This window comes from Saccopteryx bilineata, chromosome 5, assembly GCF_036850765.1.
Source record: "Saccopteryx bilineata isolate mSacBil1 chromosome 5, mSacBil1_pri_phased_curated, whole genome shotgun sequence".
In the NCBI taxonomy this organism is placed as follows: domain Eukaryota; kingdom Metazoa; phylum Chordata; class Mammalia; order Chiroptera; family Emballonuridae; genus Saccopteryx; species Saccopteryx bilineata.
The window spans coordinates 5,373,218-5,379,769 of NC_089494.1; the positions used below are offsets into that span (position 1 = coordinate 5,373,218).

General features: G+C 54.3%; 1 long non-coding RNA gene across 1 annotated transcript; it reads left to right on the forward strand.

Moving 5' to 3' along the window:
- Nucleotides 1-566: 566 nt before the first annotated feature.
- On the forward strand, nucleotides 567-2,837 carry LOC136338170 (uncharacterized). The gene is made up of 3 exons (XR_010731925.1): nucleotides 567-842; nucleotides 1,855-2,008; nucleotides 2,367-2,837. It is a non-coding gene; the product is annotated as an uncharacterized lncRNA (long non-coding RNA).
- Nucleotides 2,838-6,552: the final 3,715 nt, after the last annotated feature.

Sequence of the window (6,552 nt, forward strand, 5' to 3'; positions counted from 1 at the left end):
CCCCGGGCACTGAGGGCCCGGGGCTGAGTGTGGAGGGTGAGGAAGGCAGTGCCTGAGCGTGGCAGCCTCCCCGGGCACTGAGGGCCCGGGGCTGAGAGTGGAGGGTGAGGAAGGCAGTGCCTGAGCGTGGCAGCCTCCCCGGGCACTGAGGGCCCGGGGCTGAGAGTGGAGGGTGAGGAAGGCAGTGCCTGAGCGTGGCAGCCTCCCCGGGCACTGAGGGCCCGGGGCTGAGAGTGGAGGGTGAGGAAGGCAGTGCTTGAGCGTGGCAGCCTCCCCGCGGCACTGAGGGCCCGGGGCTGAGAGTGGAGGGTGAGGAAGGCAGTGCTTGAGCGTGGCAGCCTCCCCGGGCACTGAGGGGGGCGGGACTGAGAGTGGAGGGTGAGGAAGGCAGTGCCTGAGCATGGCAGCCTCCCCGGGCACTGAGGGCCCGGGGCTGAGAGTGGAAGGTGAGGAAGGCAGTGCTTGAGCGTGGCAGCCTCCCCGGGCACTGAGGGGGGCGGGGCTGAGAGTGGAAGGTGAGGAAGGCAGTGCTTGAGCGTGGCAGCCTCCCCGGGCACTGAGGGGGGCCGCCTCTCCTCCCAGACCCGCCGTCCCCCTGGAATGCAGCTCTTGTTGCAGGTTCCCATGCGCTCTCCCAGCGGGTGCCCATCAGTGCATTCCCCCGTTTCTCTTTCGCCAGCACGGACGGACGCGGGCTCGAAAGGCGGTTGAATGAGTGTGAAGGGCAAGGTGATGTTGAAAAGAGGGTTGGCACCTCACGGGAGTGACGCTCATGAAAAAGGAAGATGCAGAAACAACATGCCATGTGTTCCTTTCACAACGATGTCGTGACCCAGCATCGGGTGAGGCGGGGGGTGGGGGGTGGAGGGAGGTTCGCTTTCTAGTTGTTGGTCAGCAAGAAAACAAAAGAGGGAGGAACCAGACGAAATAGCAGTCATGGGTTTGCATTTTCCTGGGAGGGACACGGAAGGAGAGATGAGGACGGGGTGGCGATCAGCTCCATTTCAGAAACACTGCAGAGAAGGGTCCTTGCTAATCAGTGGCCCCCAGCACCATGCTGTCCTTTCAAAGGTGAACAGGGGTTGGTGTCAGATGTGTTATTGTTAGGTAACCGGGTTATAACTGTCACATTCGGCTTGTAAAACTAGCCTCAGATCTGCACATCACACAGGAGCCGGTCCAGGGTCACTGTCCACGGTGACCACTCACCTTTGTGTTCAGCTGTGGGGCTTCCCATTTTCACACCATCATCCCTTGTTTTATATTTTAACATTATAGCGTTGGCCTGGCGTGCGGGGGACCCAGGTTCGATTCCTGGCCAGGGCACATGGGAGAAGCGCCCATTTGCTTCTCCACCCCCACCCCTTCCTTCCTCTCTGTCTCTCTCTTCCCCTCCCGCAGCCAAGGCTCCATTGGAGCAAGGATGGCCCGGGTGCTGGGGATGGCTCCTTGGCCTCTGCCCCAGGCGCTAGAGTGGCTCTGGTCGCGGCAGAGCGACGCCCCGGAGGGGCAGAGCATCGCCCCCTGGTGGACAGAGCTCGCCCCTGGTGGGCGTGCCGGGTGGATCCTGGTTGGGCGCATGCGGGAGTCTGTCTGGCTGTCTCTCCCCGTTTCCAGCTTCAGAAAAAAAAAATTAAAAAAATAAATAAATAAATTATAAAGAGAGGGTATATATATATATAAAATTTAGGGAGTGTTGTGTTCACTGGAATCTTGTTGAGAGCATAAATCAGGTATTTAAGATTACTATTATTATTATTATTATTACTATTATTATTATTGTAAGAAACGTTATTTCAAAGGAAGGCAGGTCCTCTGTGTCTGCCAGAACTTGCCGATCTGTCTCGGTAACAGGGCTGAGCTGTCACGGGCTGGAGGACGCTTTAGTCGACTTGTCGGAGCAAGCCCTGTGCTTGACCAGCATTGACGTGCAGAGAGGTGGGCGTTCCGCTGGACTCGGCGGAGGTCACTGCCGGTTCTGCCCAAGTCCTTTGAGAAGGAACTCCAGGTCGGTGCCAGGAAGGTGCAGGTGGGGGCAGGGGGAGGTGCAGGGAAGGTCAGGGGTTATCAGTCAGTTCAGCCCTGGACAGCCAGGGCTGGGCCGCGGTGACTCTGGACTTCGTCCCTGGCTCTGGGTGTAGGCGGGATTCCGAGTGCAGCTCCCTGCAGGGCGTGGTGGCCTGGACCGAGAACACAGCGGCCTGTCCCGAGAGGCGGCAGGTCTCACGGCTGCCTACACTCTCCTCGACCCCGCCGCCCATGGGTGGCAGCTTTTCAGTACTCTCCGGGGTCATTTAGGGGGTGTCCAGGATGGGTCCCAGGTTCTCCCCAACAACTCTGGTTTTCCTCTCCGTTTTCCTTCTCAGACCTCTGCTTCCCCTCTGCTGCCCTGAAGTAGAATGAGTCACCTGAAGAATAAGAGGAGGCGTTGGCACAATAGAGACGAAGAGGGACAGCCTGAAGTGAATAACAGTCAAAACATGTTTGTGAGGCTCCCAGAGCCGAGCAGCCCCTGGGCGCTGGCGCCCGATTCCCGCTCTCTTCCCTGTTCTTAGAACGTTCCTCATTGTGGAATCCCATTTACTTGTCGGGGCTGAGCCCTCCTCTCTAAATAGTTGAAGAATGAGTCACCAGCCCTAAAAAAATGCTTAATGAGTGAAAATGCGGTTGCCTGGCTTTCCACCTTGAATGTGGTGGCATCTTGTGTCCCTGATCCGGTTGACAGAAGGAAAACCTCGGTAGTCTCCACGTGCAAACTGGAAGGGGGCACAGTGTGGCACCTGGGCTCTCCGTGCACCAGGTCAGGGTCCGAGTGCAGACACAGGTCAGGTCCGAGTGCAGACCCTCCGAGGCCGCCTCTCCGTGCACCAGGTCAGGGTCCGAGTGCAGACACAGGTCAGGGTCCAAGTGCAGACACAGGTCAGGGTCCGAGTGCAGACCCTCCGAGGCTGCCTCTCTGTGCGCCAGGTCAGGGTCCGAGTGCAGACCCTCCGAGGCCGCCTCTCCTTGCACCGGGTCAGGTCCGAGTGCAGACACAGCTCAGGGTCCGAGTGCAGACCCTCCGAGGCTGCCTCTCCTTGCACCAGGTCAGGGTCCGAGTGCAGACACAGGTCAGGGTCCGAGTGCAGACCCTCCGAGGCTGCCTCTCCTTGCACCGGGTCAGGGTCTGAGTGCAGACACAGGTCAGGATCCGAGTGCAGACCCTCCGAGGCTGCCTCTCCTTGCACCAGGTCAGGGTCCGAGTGCAGACCCTCCGAGGCCGCCTCTCCTTGCACCAGGTCAGGGTCCGAGTGCAGACACTCCAAGGCTGCCTCTCCTTGCACCAGGTCAGGGTCCGAGTGCAGACCCTCTGAGGCTGCCTCTCCTTGCCCCAGGTCAGGTTCCGAGTGCAGACCCTCCGAGGCTGCCTCTCCTTGCACCAGGTCAGGGTCCGAGTGCAGACCCTCCGAGGCTGCCTCTCCTTGCACCAGGTCAGGGTCCGAGTGCAGACACTCCAAGGCTGCCTCTCCTTGCACCAGGTCAGGGTCCGAGTGCAGACACAGGTCAGGGTCCGAGTGCAGACCCTCCGAGGCTGCCTCTCCTTGCAACAGGTCAGGGTCCGAGTGCAGACCCTCTGAGGCTGCCTCTCCTTGCCCCAGGTCAGGGTCCGAGTGCAGACCCTCTGAGGCTGCCTCTCCTTGCCCCAGGTCAGGATCCGAGTGCAGACCCTCCGAGGCTGCCTCTCCTTGCACCGGGTCAGGGTCCGAGTGCAGACCCTCCGAGGCTGCCTCTCCTTGCACCAGGTCAGGGTCCAAGTGCAGACACAGGTCAGGGTCCGAGTGCAGACCCTCTGAGGCTGCCTCTCCATGCACCAGGTCAGGGTCCAAGTGCAGACACAGGTCAGGGTCCGAGTGCAGACCCTCTGAGGCTGCCTCTCCTTGCCCCAGGTCAGGGTCCGAGTGCAGACCCTCTGAGGCTGCCTCTCCTTGCCCCAGGTCAGGATCCGAGTGCAGACCCTCCGAGGCTGCGTGTGTTCTGTGTAAGTCCCTTCCCCGGCCGTCACCACGTGCACCCGCCAGTCTACGGTGAAGTGGCCGTGTACCCGTGTACCTGTGTGAAACGGTGCCAGGAAGAACCCTGAGCCCTAAGAAGCACTGTGTGCAGGTCGGGAATGAATGAACAGCTAACATATGCCCCAGGGAGGGAAGAGGTCCCTTGGAGGAGAGGGAGAGAGGCCAGCGTTGCTCGAAGCAGTTGACCAAGAACTTGGCACGGGGAGGACGTTACTGCTTCCAGAGTCAGGAGGCAGGCTCGATGGAACAAGAACCCAGATGTGCAAGGGACCCCGGGGGTTGGGTTCTGGAGAGCTGCTTTGCCAAGGAGCAGAAGTCCAGGGAGAAGAGACAGACCCAGGTGGAATTCGACAGGATGCGGGCCTCTCAAGGGGACCACGTGAGGAGACCTGGGCTCAGACACTTGAGCCGGGCGTGCTCTCCAGTGAGACGTATTTAATTTAAAGAAGGCTGAACAGCAAACATTTTGCATGACTTGAACTAGGCCCTTCTTGCAGTCTGGGTCTTTATAAAGTCTTGAATGTGTTGCAAAATAGCCCGCTTTGCCTTATTTAAGACCAGCCTAAAGGGTTTCTGTGAAAGATGCAATTCTGAAGAAGAAGTAATGAAAAGGAAACAGAAAGTAACTTTAATGGGTGAAAAAAAAAACATCTTTTTCCTTCTGATTTCTCTCATTGTAGAAAATTTGGAAAAGGCAGGAAAATTTAAAGACGAAATATAAGGCAAGCATATATACACTAGCTGATGACAATGACTTTTATGTATATTTTTAGGTGGTCTTTGTCCAGTAAATGTTGATGTAGTTATTATCCTATTAAAACCATAGCTTGGCTCTTGCATATTTTGGTCAATACTATAACTCGGGGGGGGGGGGGCTTGGGGGGGGGATTGCCATTAAAAATCTTTGAGAAACACAATTGTTGATGGCTACAGACCATTTTGCTCTGTTGAGCACCGACGTGTCTTACCATTACATAGAGCTCAGCATTTATTTCCGAAAATTTAATCACTTAAGTAGTTTTGTGATAAACACATTTATGTGTAAGCTTTATCTATCGTAAGGATTATTTCCTTGAAAAAGCCCCAAGAAGAGTCGTATGCGGTAAAGTATTTCGAGATTATTCATTTACGCTCCCAGGGGAATGCCAGTTTCCTCCCTGCTGTTACTCCCCGCTATAAATAAAATCCTAATTGACCACGGACAGTCGTCTGTAAAACAGTTTAGAATACAATGATGTTAAGCAGGCTTTTTATATCAGAATTCTGGGCAGACTCAACAAAGGAAAGCTGTTTTATGGTGGCTTAGGAGAGTGCATTTGTTTCAGGAAATGAGAAGATGGTGGGTAGGACATCCAAGAGCATGACATCAGCCCCACAAAGTCCCTGGGCACCCACCCACCCAGGCTACTTTTCTTTTCCTGCTTTGTCAACTTTGGCTTGTTCAGCCGATGCCTTTCCGTCTCATGGTCACAAAATGGCTGCCGTGCCTCCCCAGTCATCACACATTCCAGGCAGGATGAAGGGCAGGTTGAGGACAGAGGCACTCCGCCTCACGGGGCTTTGTTTCTTATACACAAAGTGAGCGCTCCCCAGGAGCTCTTGCTCCTACTGCATGACCAGCACTGTGCCTTGCGGGCACCCTTAGCCACGAAGGAAGCTGAAAAGGTGAGTGAGCCCTCTGAACAGAATCCGTAGGGCTGGCAAGATAGGGGAATGCACGGTAGGTAGACACCACACCTGTGCCTGCAACCCATAGACGGTGTTCTGTGAAAACTCTAACGGAGCTTCTTTTCCAGAACCAGTTAAATGAAAAGAAATGCATCCGTTTTGTAGATGTTTTGAACAATGGATATTAGAAGATGGGCAGTCACTAGGAGAAGAAGCCAGCTTTGAGTGAATTGGATATCAAGAATCTTGGGGGCCCTGGCTGAGTAGTTCAGTCATTAGAGCATCATCTCAACATGCCAAGGTTGCAAGTTCAAACCCTGATTAGGGCACATACAAGAATCAACCAATGACTGCATGAATGAGTGGAACAGCAAATAGATGTCTCTCTCTCTCTCTCTTTTTATCTCTCTCTAAAAAAATCAATAAATAAAAATTTTTAAAAAATTTTGGAGGCAGGAGGAGACTTGTGAAAAAAAGTAAAAGAGAAAAAGTTTTGTGGAGATGAGATAAATGTGGATGCCTACCTGGGAGACTCAGAAATCTCAGCGCTTCCTCTGCTGTCACTCACATTCTCTCCACTGTGGGTGCCTTTACTTCTACAAAATCCTTTCTCTAGTTCATGTTTTTCTCTCATTTTCTCTAGATCAAAGTTTCTCAAGAAATTCTGAAAAATTGCATCACCCTATGTAGGCATTTAATATAGTTTAAATCCGCTTGTCTGCAAGGGCACTATACCCCTCATCCCCAAATATTACCTCACAGAGTTTTAAAACTGCAATTTTATAGAAACTGAAATTTGCATTATAGACGTTGAACACAGAGAGAACCTTAT